This window comes from Bidens hawaiensis, unplaced genomic scaffold (genome assembly GCF_021521415.1).
Source record: "Bidens hawaiensis isolate Kalapana, Puna unplaced genomic scaffold, B.hawaiensis_p1.1 tig00014826_1, whole genome shotgun sequence".
NCBI lineage: Eukaryota > Viridiplantae > Streptophyta > Magnoliopsida > Asterales > Asteraceae > Bidens > Bidens hawaiensis.
Window position 1 is genome coordinate 1 of NW_027492308.1, and position 17,958 is coordinate 17,958.

The following is a 17,958-nucleotide window of genomic DNA, read 5'->3' on the forward strand; positions in this document are numbered from 1 at the left end:
AAAAGGATGGTTTTTGTGGAATTTCCAACGCTCAAGTGTTACCTTCTAGCATTTCAATAACTTCACCAATCGACGGTCTTTGTGTTGGAACTGTTTGTATGCACTGCAAACCGACTATCGTCATCTTTCTAACATATATGTTTTTCTTCCACACTCGATACACCATCGAATACATATTCCTCATCCTCAAGGCGTTTGTAAATCCAATAAGGAAAATATGAATCACTTGTACTCTTTGAACCTACCTCAACATCCAAATATTTATTTCCTTCAACCATTTCTAGAATTAACATCCCGTAACTATAAACATCAGATTTATGGGAGACTCCTCCAATATTTCTGCTGAAAACTTCAGGTGCTATAAACATCAGTTGGGCCAATGGTGCCTCTAGCCTCTAACATAGAAACAATACTCTTGTCCCTAGAGTACAACTTTGCAAGCCCAAAATCTGCTATTTTGGGACAAAACTTGTCATTAAGGAGAATGTTATGCGGCTTTATGTCGAGGTGGAGGATACGAGGGTTACATCCACGATGCAAGTAGTCGAGACCTCGTGCTATTCCAAGTGCCACATCGTACAACTTTAGCACTTTTAATCGTATGCTTGGTTTTTGAGAATCATGATTTTTATGTATAAACTTCTCTAATGATCCATTTGGCATGAACTCATATATAAGAGCTCTCTTATTATTGTCTGAACAAAACCCTAATAGAGAAACAATGTAATGTGGGAAATCCTACCGATGCTCGCTACTTCATTAATGAAGTCTTTTCCACTTGCTCTAGATGAGTTCAAAACTTTGACCGCTACAAGACGGCCATCTGATAGTTTCCCTCGAAACACAGTTCCAAAACCTCCACCGCCTAACTCAACTTGGAATGAATTTGTCATTTTTTTGACATCAGAATACTTGTACCTCTTGGTAGTTAAGGATCCATATTGTTTGATAAAGTCCTCAACACTTGTATCATCCTCACTTTTATATATGAATGCGGCTATATAACTAGTTGGTGAAAACTTCATGAAGTAACATAGTATGCATATCAGCACACCTAAAAAATAGACAAGCTCCAACTCCGACAACTATTATGGATAAAAAACATGAAGCTAGAGTTAGAACACCTAAAAACATTTTTTTACAGATGTTTACATTAAAAGTGATCTTTTAGTGAAACTTACCTACTTTGAGTATCCAGCTTTTTTCATCGCCTGCATTACAATTTAAAAACATTTATATTAAAGATGTTAATCAAGAATTCAACAAAAGGGTATTCTATAAAAAGGAATGTGGTTTGAATATTTTCTAAGTACTCCACACAAAACATGTGTTTGTTGGATTAATTTCTATTCTGGGTCACAAGTCGGTGTGTAACACCCTGGCCCGTAAGGGCTGGACGTGTCACAATAATATGGTTCCTGAACATAAGACATAATTTTATATATTTACTTGTTAAAGGTATAACACATTAGACAAGGCAAATTTAAGGTTAATTTACACACTAGTAGCACGGTTGAAAAGATATTTTATTAGGATCCTGATGTTTTATTTCTCACTCTTAATCCCGCCCAAAGTAACCTGTGGGACCTGTATATATAGAAATAAAAATAACGGAATGAGCCGAATGCTCAGTACGAAATAATAAGCTCAAACAATTAATGATTTAACAAAACATAATATAGATTGAACTTACTATTGATTATACGATGCAAAGTAACCTTATTAAAATAAATTAAAACATATCATAAGGATGTACCCATGAAGCGAACATAAAACATGACAATATACAGGTAGCTACACCTGCATATTTATTAGACGAGATGGCGAGTTGGCATACCCGCTATCCATCTCCTTAATATTAATCATAGGATCAATCCATACACCTCCAAATAGCCATATGTACCACACTTGTACTTAAGAGACGCTGTGAACTGATCTCACCGTCACGGGTGGTGCACATGTTGTCGATGCCGCAACAACATGCTCGTGGAACACTCCACGTGAAGCGGCACTCAGGGTATCAGAATACAAATGATCTTATTCATATAACTCATAACAAATATATATTCGTAACATATATCGGAAAATGCGATAATTGGTATAATCAAAAATAATAATATCGCATGGCCTGAAGCTTAAATCCAATGTTTAATCAGAATTGGAATCCAACGGGCATCCAAGCGAATTGATCATTAAATGACGTGAGGAGTTATAAAATATATATTAACTCAATGGTTTATATCAATTAAATATGAAAGCAATGAAGAGTGGAGGTAATGATCCGTACCTTTAATGTTCCGAAGTCACACTAACTTGATTATGAGTGTTCAAGATTATCTACATATACGAGCTATATTTTAATTAGAGTTATATTTGGAATTTTTGTATTGGTTTTGAATATATATATACACACGCACACATATGTTCATTCACCAATTAAGTTTTAGTTCATAACTAATACTTATTGTATTATATATGTTTGACACTTTTTAAATTTTTAAACCATTAGAAATAAACTGATCGAGTGATCGTCTTACTTGTTTTATATAAAATAAAATAATAATCATAATAGATAACATTGTTATGAAAATTACTCACTAAATTAATAGTAAAATGGCTTTATTATTAAATTAATCATCACAAATTTACAAGTAAACTAAACTTGACGTGTATATATATTTAATATATTAAGTATAAGTAATAAAAAGAAAATTCATATATTCATAAAGATAGTGTGTTATTTTAAATAATAATAAACTAGTTCATCTTCTTCATCACATCAAGGATGAAGATAAAAAAAAACACAAATTCTCATATTTTGATCCATGTATTAGGTTCTTATATTAACATAACACATCTAATTAAGTGAAAATTAAGTGTTCTAGACTACCTTACAATAGAGATGAACTATAGGTGGTTATAATAAGAATTGCCGGTTACGGTCGATCGCGGTGGTTCAAAGATGGTAGGGGCTGGTTATGGAGTGAAGATGTTTTTGTTGTTCAGGGGTTATTGTTTTGTTGTTCAGGTTCATATCGGTTTGCCGAAAAGTACGGTTTGGCCGGAAAGTTGGTTTGAGTTTGGAACGATGCTTTTTTTTGAATATTTAACCTTTACGAGTTTGTCACATCTCCATGGAGATAAGTACTAAGATATCTATTCGTTATGTGGGTGGGTTTGTTTTGGTTTTGCCGGAAACGTTAACTTCACCGGAATTTAGTATCAGAAAGTATGGTTGTTAGCAGTTTTCAAACATCTATTTATAATATGGTTGTTAGCAGTTCTGTGTGATGTTCTTAAACGGGTAGGGATTTCTGCTAAAAATGAGGCCCTGTTAACTTTCTCACGGATCCTATTGAAGGGGAGGTCTACTTTACGACCAGCTGATATTCTTGTGTTCGGTGTGGGCAGGGGGGGAAACACGCTTGTGTGGATCTTACAGGAGTGTCTCCTCTTATTGGGGCTCAGGGACCGTGGGGTTTGTTGTGGGTCAGGCTGCGTTGAAGGCTGAATCGGGCAAAGTTGTTAAACACGAGAAAGCTTGTTTAGATAATCGAACATGTCTGTTCTACCATTTTGCCTTTAATACATTTGGTTTTCTGGCTCCAGAGGCTGTGAAATTTTTGAGTAGGGTTCAGCGCGTCGTACACGGAACCTCTTCAGCTTCTAGGTCTCAAAGCTTCGTTTTTAGCAGGATTGGCTTTGCTGTTCAAAAGGGGGTTGCGGCGCAGCTTGTTGCCCGTTTGCCTGCCACTTTATTGTAATCGTTTTATAGTAAATTATATAAAACTTCGATTATTTTAAAAAAAAAAAAAAAGGTAAGAGATATGGATGAGGTGTTACGTGAAACTTCCAGCTCAACTTTACCTTCACTGAATGATTCTATAGTGACTAATTTTATTCTAATATGACTCACAATCTTATCTGCTCAATATATTATTATTATTATTATTATTATTATACAAAAGTTTTCTTTCGTTATTTATATACATATTTAGAGTTCACTGACTTTAAGTTCATGATTTATTTATTTATTTATTTTTTCTGATTATTACAAATCTTACCATCTTAAAAAAAATTTCGTCCTCAAAATTTATTGATCAAAACTAATATAAACGGAAGTGACATAATGTAGATAAAATAATGCTTTAGAGTTACATGGACTAAATTCTATTGCGCTAATAGAGTTAATGAGTAGACTCTACAATTTTTCCACGTGGCTTCACGTTAAGAGTGGTTTTTTTCTAGAGAAATTTAACAAAGGGTATCACTTTCTTACGCATAATTTGTTCTTCTTGTTCTAAGATGGCTTCTGGTTCTTCTTCGTAAGTCATGTCTTCGTGAATTGCAAATGACGGATAACTAATGACGTGAAGAGGATAATAGTTGTTGTATCCTCTTAAGTCATGTCTTCGTGAATTGCTTCTGGTTCTTCTTCGTAAGTCATGTCTTCGTGAATTGCAAATGAAAAACGTTATAAAACGTGAGAGAGTTGGTGGTGGTAACGCTAGTTGGTATGAAACTTCTCCGATTCTTTTGAGAATTTCAAAGGGATCAATGAAGCAAAATTTTTCTTTAGTTCCAAATCTGCGGATGCCACACCAAAGTGAGACTTTTAAAATACATGGTCACCAACTTTGAATTCGAGTTTTCGTCTATGTTGATACGCATAACTCTTTTGTCATCCCGAGCTTCTTCAAATTTCAGCTTCTCCCATGTCATAGTGACTTTTTCATTAAAAATTTGGACTAGAGATTCAATGACTCAATTAGAACTAATTTACACATAAGATTCCAAAAGGGACATATACGTACAGTAATTTACAATTACGTTCTAGACCATAATTGTCGATTACTATACAAGCATGCCCTAATGGTCCTCCCACAAAACCTTAGCGAACTAACGAATCAAAACATTCAGATGGACACTAATATGCATAATAGGAAATCCATAACACACCTTTGTAAAGACATTCACAATTATGTTCCGGACCATAGTTATCAATTAATTTACAAATACGTACTAACGGTTTTCCCATAATGCATCTTAACGACCTATCCAGAGAGTTGGGCGGAGAATCCTACTTCTCCATCCATATCATCCTTATCTGTTTGTGAAACACCGTTGAAAAATTTGTATGCAGAATACCTCAAGAAACAGCCTGCCTTCCTGACTTGGCAAACAACCTATTGCTTCCGTTCTTGCTTTATCCAAACAAACTATACACTCTTCACTGATCAAACTTTCCCAACACTGTGCTAATCCATAATAAACTCCCTTTTAACTCCATATATAGTAGCAAATCCACCATTACTCACTGCTAACTGGGTAATGTTTCCAACCAACTCCACAACACTTCGACTAAATTCAACAACCTTCTCACCTTCTCTCGGTCCCAAGTATTGACTTATCCCGCTCGGATTACAGTCTGTAGCATCGGTTGCAGGATCAACAGCTTCATGGAACTATTATAACGAACAAAGCACCCATCAAAGAAAACTCGACCGGAAATTCTGGGAAGGCATCCTGGAATGGCGGTACGGCTGATGGAAGACACTCGCGTGGGAAAGATCCCTGTAGCATTGAGTTAATGCGTAAAAAGGAGGTGAAGTATCCGTGATGTTTATGACGGTAAAGTTGCTGTTAGAAGCGTTAAGGTTATTATAGAGACTTTCCATTGCTTGCACGTATGTGGGGATGATACTTGCCGTCGCTGCACGGTCGTTGGTGCATGTGAGGTTACCGGCGGGGTTTGCTCGGGAATTGGAATCACCATAACGACCAAATGAAAGAGTAAGAGGAAAAAGAATAAGGAGGAGCCATGTGAAAAAAAGCAATTACTATTTTGTTTATTTTGTTACATGTTATGTGATTGCTTTTTTTTATCTTTGAACAAGTCAGTGAGGTTTTGTGTGCTAGTTGTATTGGTGTAATGGTTATCATAATGCTCATTACTTTGATGTTTTGCATACTAACCGTATGAACAATAAACATATTAACATGAAATTTAATGTGGGGTTTACCTAAGGTGTCACAAACGCACATCTATCTTAGATGCTCTTGCCGAACTAATATTGTCCGCCTTTCCCCCCACAAGTTCACAGCTTTGTTTTTCGTTTCCTAACATATTGTATGGCATTAGAAGCTACATGTACAACCTAAGAGTCTGAGGCTCGGGGTGCAAGTCCTAACCAGACCGAAACCGAAACAGACTCCAAACAGGTTAATAACTAGTATTGATGAAACCGGTTAGTAGGCCACTGTAACTGATAGTTAGGAACTGATTATACATTTTTGAAACCGGTTTGCTCATCCCTACTTAGAAACTCTCTAAAACGCAAAGCCGCTCAACCCTCTCAAGTCTCAACTTAAGAAGCTCACATATCAAATGAAAAAAAAAAAGCACTGTTTTCATACATGTAAGTCGAGAAATTTCGAAGTCTTCACAAAATTTGATTTATGTCTTGTGTCCGATGGTAACGAAATGTCTCATTGCAAAATTTGTTTTGTTTCTTTGAATCACGTCTAAGTTCACCTTGCGAGCTCATTTGGGAACCGTCTCATAACAGATAAAAAAAAAACTTACTTAGCCTTTACTATTTTTATTTCACCAAAAACACGAGTCAGGAGTAGTTGGCTTTTATATTTCTTATTGAATCAACACGAGAGCCGTTACATAACACATAAATGGTTTTATTATATTGCACTATTTTTTATTGAATAGAAGGCATGACCCGAGTCTTAGATAAAAAATAATGCATGTATCATTTTTTGACATATAATTATTTTATTGTTTAATATAACATAATATGTTTATTTAGTTATTTTATCATAACTTTATATAAACTAATATTTATTTTATGAATACGTTTGATATGCTAATAAAAACTATACATCTAATTGACTCGTTTAGACTTGCGAGCTACTCGAGTTTGATAAATAAAACTTGTGATTCAACTCATTTATTAAATGAACTAATTTTTAGGTCTGAACTTGTTTAAGCTCAGCTCGATAAAACTTTTAACTAGCCAATCTCAAGTAAAGCTTGAATACATAAAAGTTACATAATTTTTAATGAATCCATTAATTATTCATACTTTCATAGTGAATTTCATAAATTCATCTAAAAACACTTCAATAGCCCTTCCGATATTCTGTTGGGTCTTGCTAACCACACTCCACACCGCCTTATATGCCAGGGATAGTGTTATCTGTGGCATATAAGGATACTTTTCTAAAAAGATGTTTTTTTTGTCCTTTTGTGTTAATTTTATTTTTCTTTTAATTATTGTTTTTTTATTTTGTTGTTTTAATAAAAATAGATTTTTTTATTTTCTTTATCAACAATTATAAAAATTATAACGAAACGATGCTATTATTTGCACAAACTCATTGTATTGGTAGTGGTTTTTGTGTTTTTTATTGTACAACGTCGTCGTTGTCCTCGCGACCAAGCCTAATGCTCGATGTGATCGCTTCATGGTCAGAACGTGGTGGTGGTTTTGTGTTTTATTATCATCACATAATCCTACGATTTAAGCGTCGCCTGTTACCACGCTAGTGTCGCTGCCATTTAGATAGATTTCTACATTTGGTTATTATTTGTACAAATTTGTTGTAATGGTTGTGTGTGTGTATATATATATCATTTATTTACGTTGCTTCGTTATAATTTTTGTAATTCTTGATAAAGAAAATCAATAAAAATATTTTTAATAAGACAACAAAATAAAAAACAATAATCAAAACAAATAAAATTAAATTAAAACTAAAAATATACATTAAACATAAAAAAACAAAAAAACACGTTTTTTAAAAAACATCTATATGCTTGATCGAGCTATACGCGGTAATTAGACAAAAGACAAAAAACACGTTTTTTTTAAAAACATGTATATGCCATGGATAGAGAGCTATACGCGGCGGTTTGGGAGGTTTTCTAACCACACCTCCGGTGTGGTTAGAAAAGCCCTATTCTAAACCTTTAAATGATATTTACGTCAAAGTGCTTTGAGTTGAATAGTAATTATTTTTATTTTTAAATTATGAATAACGGTTCTTTTTCATCATTTTGCTTTGAGTTTTATAAACTTACAAGTTACAAACTAAATGCATTTCTTGTGAACTTAAAACAATTTAGGACGCAAACATTTAATACTTTTGACTTGGTACATGATTATTATAGCGTACGTGTTGAGTACTTTTGATGTTACCATCCATTATAATTTTCATTAATAAATAATAGACATGAAAGGCACATTTAATATATCGGTTATAGTTATTTTGACCCAGTTCTAGTTAGGAGGTGATATCATTTATTTCATTTTGATTTAGTCATATATTCAACTATTTGATGATAAACTCAAGTTTAAGGCATATCTTTTTACCAAATAATGATGAAATATTAATAATGTGAAAATGAGCATGATGTTTCAGTTTTGATTATGGATGTTAGCGTATTGTTACGGAGTTAACCCTTAGACTCTCGTGCGGCACTTAGACTCCTTCTAAGTTCAGCCTTGATCACCAAAACGCAGCAACGATTCTTAGACTTGAAAGGGAACACAAGATTGTTTGAGAATGCTTAAGGGAACTTAGATTGTACAAGAGAGCTTTGTAAAGGAAACTTTGTATTGCAAACTTGATTGGTGATTACAAATGAGCAGCCCTACATCTATTTATACTTGCTCTCCCTACTTCTAGGACCTTCCACTCTAGGTCCTTCTATTATTAAAATATTACAAATATCTAAGATATTTTACAAGTAAATATTTGTGATATTTACAAGGACCTTTCTAGTAACTTTGGTTCAGATTTTTCTAAGTAATCTCAAGGATTTTCCTTAGAAAATATCCAATATCCAAGATATTTTCTAAGTCTTGAAGGCCTTGAACTTGCTGGAAATCTCCGGAAAAACGAGCTGCCCCGAACCCGTTTTAGGCGGGTCGTGACATTCTCCCCCACCTAAACTCGCGACGTCCTCATCGTGCCGGCTTCATGGTATTCCTTGATCTTGTCTCGGAACTGCCACAGCGTATCCTCGGCTTCCCAACTTGCTTCGGTGCCCGGCAAGTTCTTCCACTTGACCAAGTATTCTTTGTGCTTTGGCACACCCCTTCGACTAACAGTTCGATCGGACAGAATCTCAGAAACCTCCCGATCGAATGATGTTACCTAAGCGGTTGGCGCCCGCTTAGACACACCACGATATGGGTCTTCCAAGTATTCATGATAAGGCTTGAGGAAACTTACTTGGAATACAGGATGAATCTTCAACTTTGATGGTAGTTGAAGTTTATAGGAATCTTTACCAACTCGGGCAACCACCGGAAATGGACCTTCGTACCTACGAACAAGTCCTTTGTGAACCTTCCTTAGAGACTTGAACTGATTTGGTACGAGTTTCACCATAACTTGGTCTCCAACTTGAAACTCTACGTGCCTTCGTTTATTGTCGGCCCATTTCTTCATCTTCTTGGCTACTTTGTCAAGAGAAGTTCGTGCAAGATCAGCTTGCTCATGCCATTCCTTCATGCTCTTGTAAGAAGCTGGACTATTTCCTTTGTATGATGCCGCTAAGGCATTTGGGGTAAGTGGCTGGCGTCTCGTGACCAGCTCAAAAGGACTTTTCCCCGTAGCTTCACTCCTCTGCATATTGTAAGAAAATTATGCAACATCAAGGAGCTTTGCCCAATCCTTTTGATTTGCACTTACATAGTGTCGGAGATATCACTCCAGCAAGGCATTAACCCTTTCGGTTTGCCCATCCGTTTGGGGGTGGAGCTGGTTGAGAAGTTTAAGTAAGTCCCCATAATCTTGAACAGCTCACACCAGAACTTCCTAGTGAATCGTGGGTCTCGATCACTAACGATGACGTGCGGAATCCCCCAATACTTGACTACATGCTTGAAAAACAGCCTTGCCGTTTCAGCAACAGTTAGATCGGCAGGTGCGGGGATAAAGGTTCCATATTTTGAGAATCTATCAACCACCACAATAATACTCCCGGAGCCTTCAGACTTCGGCAGGCAAGTAATGAAGTCCATGGAAATGCTTTCCCATGGCCCCTTTGGAATGGGTAAAGGCTCCAACAAACCTCCTGGTTGACGTTGTTTGATCTTGTCTTGTTGGCACACTAGGCAAGTTCGAACATACGTCTCGACATCATCCTTTAAACGTGGCCAATAGAATGTACCTTCGATGAGTGCCACCGTTCTCTTTACTCCAGGATGACCAGCCCATAATGAATCATGACACTCCTTCATGACTTTGCGCCTAAGATCACCCCATCTTGGTATAAACCGTCGGTTTCCTTTGGTGAATAACAACTCGCCTTTCACCCAAAAACGAGTTGTCTTGCCTTCTTGGGCTAAGGTGAAGAGATGCTTTGCAAAAGAATCTTCCTTTAGCCCTTCTTTGATTTGGTCTTGGAGTTCAAATGTGGGTCTAGTGATGGCAGCAAGTTCGGCTTTTCGACCTTAGTGCATCGGCTACCACATTTGCTTTTCCCGGCTTATACTCCAAGACATAGTCAAACTCCGCAAGGAAGTCTTGCCATCTAGCTTGTTTAGGACTTAACTTCTTTTGCGTTTGGAAGTAGCTAGTGGCAACGTTATCAGTTATGATAACGAACCTGGACCCGAGAAGATAATGCCTCCAAGTACCAAGCAGTGTACTACGGCCGTCATCTCCTTTTCTTGAACCGTGTACTTCCTCTCGGTGTCATTAAGCTTCCGCCTCTCGTACGCAATCAGATGTCCTTCTTGCATAAGGACCCCTCCAACAACAAAATCCGATGCGTCGGTGTGTACCTCAAAAGGCTTTGTTATGTCGGGGAGGGCCAAGACAGGCTCCGACATGACCGCCTCCTTTAACTCCTTGAAAGTTTCTTGGCATCGCTCGTCCCATACCCACGGCCTGTTTTTCTTGAGTAGATCCGTCAACGGAGCAGCCTTCGTGGAATACCCCATGATTAAGCGACGATAATAGTTAACCAACCCAAGGAATGAGCGTAACTCCGGAACCTTGGTTGGTGCCTCCCATTCTTGAATAGCTTTAATCTTCGCTTCATCCATCATGAGTTTACCTTCTTTGATCGGGTGGCCCAAGAACTCCACCTCATCTTGGGCGAACGAGCATTTCTCCAACTTGACATAAAGCTCGTTCTCTCGTAGTACTTGGAATACTTGCCGCAAGTGCGCCACATGATCCTCCATGGTGCGGCTATATACTACAATGTCGTCCAAGTACACCACCACAAACTTATCCAATAATGGATGGAAGAGCTTGTTCATCAAGGTACAAAACGTTGCTGGAGAATTTTTAAGGCCAAACGGCATCATGAGAAATTCATACGATCCATACCTTGTGATGCAAGGTGTCTTGGCCTCGTCCCCCTCGGTGATTCTTACTTGATAGTAGCCCGACCGCAAATCCAGCTTCGAAAAGTACTTAGCATTGCCAAGTTGATCGAACAAGTCAGCAATTAGCGGTATCGGGTACTTGTTTTTCACCGTTATTTTGTTAAGCGCCCGGTAGTCAATACACATGCGCAACGTTCCATCCTTCTTCCTTTGAAATAGAACCGGAGCACCATATGGGGCTTTGGAGGGACGTATGTACCCGGCATCCAGCAACTCCTTTAGTTGTCTACGTAACTCCTCCAACTCGAGTGGTGGCATTCGGTAAGGTGCCTTGGACGGGGGCTTTGCACCTTGTTCCAATTCGATCTCATGATCGACCTCTCGACGTGGAGGAAGTCTCTTGGGCAGCTCTACGGGCATAACATCCTTAAAGTCCTCCAAAACTTCTTTGATCTTGGTTGGCACGGCAACCGGCTTATCTACTTGAGCCTCCACCTTTGCTACAGCCAAGTAGCATAACTCCTTTTTGTTGCATCCCTTTCTGAATTGTATGGCTGAAATGGTATTCGGACCTTCCTTCGACCCACGTTCCGTATTCACCATACAAGTCTTCCCTTCACAAGGAATGCAAATAGAGTTGGCGGATGGCAATAGAATGGCCCTTACTTGATCAAAGAACTCCATGCCTAGCACCACCTTGAAATCGTTCATTTCAACAATGGTGAAGTTAATCTGCCCAGCCCAATCTCCAATATGAACGTGGATGTTCTTGGCTTCCCCACGTATTGGCTTAGCGGTGGTGTTGACAATCTTGATGGCATCATTCCCTTGAACTATGTTAACACCTAGCCGCTTAGCCTCTTCAACGGCCATGAAATTGTGAGTGGCACCCGTGTCAACCATGGCACGGACCTCACTTCCCCTTATCTTCGCACGAACAAATTGTAGCCCTTTGTTCGGCGTGGATCGGCATCGACTTGTGACTTGATCGCATTAAACACTTGCATCAACCCCATGCAAGTATCATTGTCCTCCTTACAACATTCTTCTCGGGCGATCATGGCATGTAGGCTGGCCTTCTTTGGACATTCCGTAGCTCGATGTCCAAGCCCGTCACAAATAAAGCAATGATCATCCGTCTTCATGGGCTTCTTATCGCGAGCTTTCCATTGCGGCGTAGCCTTATGGTCGTTGGGCTGATGTGGCTTTGCTCCCCCACCTTTCTCGTGGCTAGGCTTCCGATCCTTGGGCTTCTTATTCTCCATATCTTTTCGAGGGTAGTCGTTGAGCCCTTCAGCTATAGCAATGGCTGAAGAAAGATCTTGGACACCCCTTCGTTTAAGTTCCACTCTAGCCCAAGCTTGTAGGCCAGCGAGAAAGTTGAAGAGACGGTCTTTCTCCGTCAGGTCCGGTATCTCAAGGATTATTGAAGTGTATTCAAAAATCAGCCCACGTATTCATAAGACACGTACCTTCTTCGATTTCTACCGTCTTACGTCTCCACCATAATGCCGCGGTATCCTTCAAGTAGGCCGAAGCCGTGTTGATCTTTACTTGATCATCAATGATTCTGATCCCTTTAAAGTATTGCGCCATCTCCCATAAGAAGTTCTCCACAGCCTTTGCTTCTCGTTTGCCCATAAAGGGAGATGGTTTAGGAACGTCTATCTTTGGCCCCAAAGCTAAGACGTTTCCTCCAGTAGCAGCGTTCACCATAGCATTGGTGCAATTGTTTATCTTGGTTTCCAGCCCAAGAATAGTTCGACGAACGTCCACCGATTGTCTATCCATGTCTTGGCGCATCTGAATGATAGCATCCTTTATCATCAGCTGCATCTCTTCCCTCATGGCATCGAAAGTAGCCTTCATGTCCACACGAAGGTTACTTAGATCGGTCTCCAACGCTTCCACTCGTTGGACAGCGTCATCGAACTTAGCCTCCAGCCCGAATGTTGAATTCTCCAATTCAGCCACCCGTTTGTCTAAGGACTTATCCTTAGACGAACCACGACTCTTCTTGCCTCCATGGTGCGAAGTCTCGTCTCGCCCACGATCTCCTTCCCCAGCAGCAATTCTCAAGCCTACATCCTTTCCTGAATCAGCCATTTCCCAATCGAATCGACGTACTCTGATACCACTTGTCATGGAGTTACCCTTAGACTCTCGTGCGGCACTTAGACTCCTTCTAAGTTCAGCCTTGATCACCAAAACGCAGCAACGATTCTTAGACTTGAAAGGGAACACAAGATTGTTTGAGAATGCTTAAGGGAACTTAGATTGAACAAGAGAGCTTTGTAATGGAAACTTTGTATTTCAAACTTGATTGGTGATTACAAATGAGCAGCCCTACATCTATTTATACTTGCTCCCCATACTTCTAGGACCTTCCATTCTTGGTCCTTCTATTATTAAAATATTACAAATATCTAAGATATTTTACAAGTAAATATCTATGATATTTACAAGGACCTTTCTAGTAACTTTGGTCCAGAATTTTCTAAGTAATCACTAGGCTTTTTCTTAGAAAATATTCAAGATATTTTCTAAGTCTTGAAGGCCTTGAACTTGCTGGAAATCTCCGGAAAAACGAGCTGTCCCGAACCAGTTTTAGGCGGGTCGTGACGGTATGCACCTTTTGTAGTGAATGCTATTGGAACATAAAGTAAGGATGAGCTCGGGATGGTACCGGTACTGATCGCGAAAATTCGAAATATTTGGTACCGATACCAAAATGTTCGGTTCAATACCGATATTTCGTGCAAAATTCGAGAAATACCGGTACGTACCGATACCAAAAACTAAAATTTGATACCGATTCAATACCAACAGTACCAAAAACGCATGTCCCTAACAAAAAGAGACATGTAGGGGTGTACTAAAAGGATAGAGAGGCAAAGAATTGAAGAGGGGTATAATCATCATGTTTCTTCTTTTTCTCTCTCACAACATACAAATGTTTTCCCTTGATCAAAGTTTTTTTTTTCCATCTTTCTTCTCAAACTTATCATCCATGTACAACTAAATGTATTATATTGGGTTTGGTCCTATTGATGCAACCTGTAAATATTTATGTATACATTGCAGTTTAATAAGTCCATCTCTCATACAAGATACCTAAATGTATGTCACATCATCAACATTGTTGTTTTTCTTTCCTTCCACTCATTCACTCTCATTTCAAGTGTAACAACAAATGGATACCCTTGGGGAAGGATTTTTCCACAATTTATCTCCTCCAACTCACAAATGCATCTTCTAAATTATACATATGGTTTATTCTAATAAACTTGATTGGATCTGACTGTTGACGCTCACACAACCGGTTCCAGTTCGAATGAGCGCTTTTGAACTGTCTTCATTTGGCAGGCTACCAGTCAGATTAGCCAACCGAACAAGTATATATGGTTTCTTTCACAATCTTATTATTTACATATTTATTTACTATTTTTGTTTTCAGATTTTATTTATTTCTTACTAACTTTGCTAATATATGTATTGAGTTAATTACACGAATGTTCCCTGTGGTTTGCACCGTTTTCATGTTTGATCCCTAACTTTGATAAATTACAATCATGATCCCTAAAACTTTGATGCGGATAACACTTGTGGTCCTTTGAATCAATGACATCATATATTTTTTAGTTAAGTGCATATGAGATTACTTTTTCTTACCCTTAATAATAGAACAGATATAGATAAGTAAAATGTAAAATCAAATGCACAAGACCCCACCCATCATCTCCAACATCTTCATCTTAATCCTTTTGAGTCCAAAGGACCATGAGTGTTACCCATATCAAAGTTTCAGGGATCATGATTGTAATTTATTAAAGTTAGAGACAAAACATGAAATTAGTACAAACCACAAAACATACGTGTAATTAAACTTTATAAGTATATATTAAGAAGATAAAATACTATATATTTTTATTTTGTTTGAGTTTGATACTTTAAAACATTTTAACTAATTAAATTGTGATGATTTTTGAAACCAATCTCAACCGATGGCGGGTAAAACGGCTTGTATCTTGTTCATGTCCTAAGAGCATTCTCATCCCTTTCTCTATATTAAAATTTAAAATTACACTAAAACATAATATATTTTCTCTCATTCTCAATAAAATAATATTTTTTATATATTTATTATTACTTTTTCTCTCTCGTTCATTCACAACCATTTTCAAAATATATTAAAAAAATTATAATGTGCTACATGAATTTTTCTAATATAAAGAAAAATCAATGTATTTTGTCTCTCTTTTACTTAGGCAATATGTAGTGGGGCTTGGGCTTGGGCGAATTGGGGCGATATAGTGCGCAAACACCCCCCCCCCCCCGGCGATAAGTGGGCGAAAAGGGGCAGGGGCGGGGTATTATTGTCTCCGATTAAATATGAAAATAATAATATAATAATAATGTTACCTTTAGGTAACGGATAAATAAAAAAAAGAATTAAATTAAAAACTTAATATAAATATCAAACCAATTAAACCATTTTCACCATATCATATACAAACTTAAACATAAAAATACCAATCATTTTCATCATTTCATACTTCTTCAAACTCAATGAGTTCCCCGGATTCCACGAATTCTGCCGAGATTTGGGATCAATTAATCAACGAAAGTCGAAGAATTCATCAGATTCATCGACTAGTGGCGGAAGATCATTTAGAGGTCACGAACGCGATTCGGGCCGTCGCCAATAACATGGTGTCCGGCTCTGCTCCGTCTACGGCACCACGTAGACGGTCATATATCCTTCGGGATCGTAAGCAAGCGAACAAGCGTTTGATGAAGGACTACTTCAACGACACACCTACATATAACGACGCTATGTTTCGTCGTCGTTTTCGGATGTCCAAGCGTTTATTTTAGCGCATCGTTGGAGATATGGAGCGGGAGTATGAGTATTTTCAACAGAAACCCGACGCAAGAGGATATTTAGGATTCTCCGCCATCCAAAAGTGTACTTCGTCTCTACTCATCCTCGCATACGGCAACACGACCGATATCAATGACGAGTATTTAAAGATGGCTGAGAAAACAACGAGAGATGCGTTGGAGAATTTTTGCATCGGTAAAATTTAAATTGTTTGTATTAACTATTGTTTTTAATATAAATATTTTTTAATAATTCATTTGTATAGGAATAATACAATTATACTCTCGTCGTTATCTGAGGATTCCTACTTCAAACGACCTGACTCGCATATACGATGTACACGAAAGCAAACATTCTTTTCCAGGTATGATCGGGAGTATAGATTGCATACATTGGGAGTGGGCCAACTGTCCAACCTCATGGCGAGGTCAATACACTCGTGGTGACCATGGAGTGTCAACGGTTAGTCTTCAAGCCATTTGTTCACACGACCTCTGGATTTGGTCAGCCTACTTTGGCTCAGTCGGGTCCAACAACGACATAAACGTTCTCAACGCGTCACCCGTGTTAGAGTATTACATCAGCCGTAGCATACCGGTCTTACCGTTTTATGCCAACGATACCTTCTATCGTCACGGATACTATTTGGGAGATGGGATATATCCTGAGTACTCGATCATTGTCAAGACGTTTCAAGACCCGATCGAAGAAAAAAGATATTATTTTAAGAAGAAGCAAGAGTCCGCGAGAAAGGATATCGAGAGGTGTTTCGGGGTTCTAAAAAAACGTTGGCATTATGTGAAAAATCCATGTCGTGTATGGACGTTGGCAAAAATTAGCGATGCCATGTATACGTGTATCATATTGCATATGATTTTAGAAGATGATGGAAATGCAATATGTCAACACTATATACCAGGAAGCGTTCCAGAACAGTTCCCTGAACCAACCCAAGACCAACGAACGTATAACATTCACCAGCTCACATCAAGTGATATACATAACCAACTGAAGGCGGATTTGGTTCAACATGTGTGGGATAATCGTACCGTTAAGGAGGACGAAGACGAGGAGGACGGGGACGAAGACGGATAAAGACGAATAGATTAGTTTTTTTATTTGTATTTTTATATGTATTTTGTTGTGGTGTGTTTTTTTATTATAATTTATTTTTATTATTGGAGTGTTTTTTTAGTTTTATGTATTTTTTTGTATTTATTTTTTTAATTTTAATACATTTTTATTTAATTATTTAAATAAATTGGTTTTTATTTAATTAGTTTAATTATAAAAGAAAATAATAAAAAATATACTGTGGGTACAAATTGTAGCCCATACACCATTACACCCAAAAAACATATTTCAACCCTTTGCTGACTGGACGTCACGTGTCACAATTCGCCCCCATTTATAGCCCCTCCACTATGCATAGCTAACACCCTAAATCACTTTTTATATTATAAAAAAACCCTCACTAAATTTATGGACGATTGTGAATGCTATAAAGTGTGATTCATTTTATAATTTGGAAGTATAATTGAACATGTTTACGCAATTGTGCATTCAACGAAAAAATAGTCTAAGTATTAATTTCACAAGTAAGACCAAGTTAATATTTCTTTATATGTAACAAGTGCCAATAAATGCACTTGTAACCAATATATATACAAGTTGCAAGAACTGGTTCATCTTCTCCAACATCTCCATTAC

The 17,958-nt window shown here is 37.7% G+C and overlaps 2 pseudogenes; one reads left to right on the plus strand and one right to left on the minus strand.

Annotated features, from left to right (window-relative positions):
* Window positions 1-42: 42 nt before the first annotated feature.
* Window positions 43-1,025, minus strand: LOC143547750 (LEAF RUST 10 DISEASE-RESISTANCE LOCUS RECEPTOR-LIKE PROTEIN KINASE-like 2.1 pseudogene; annotated as a pseudogene).
* A 14,788-nt stretch (window positions 1,026-15,813) lies between these two features.
* Window positions 15,814-17,343, plus strand: LOC143547766 (uncharacterized; annotated as a pseudogene).
* The last annotated feature ends 615 nt before the right edge of the window (window positions 17,344-17,958 follow it).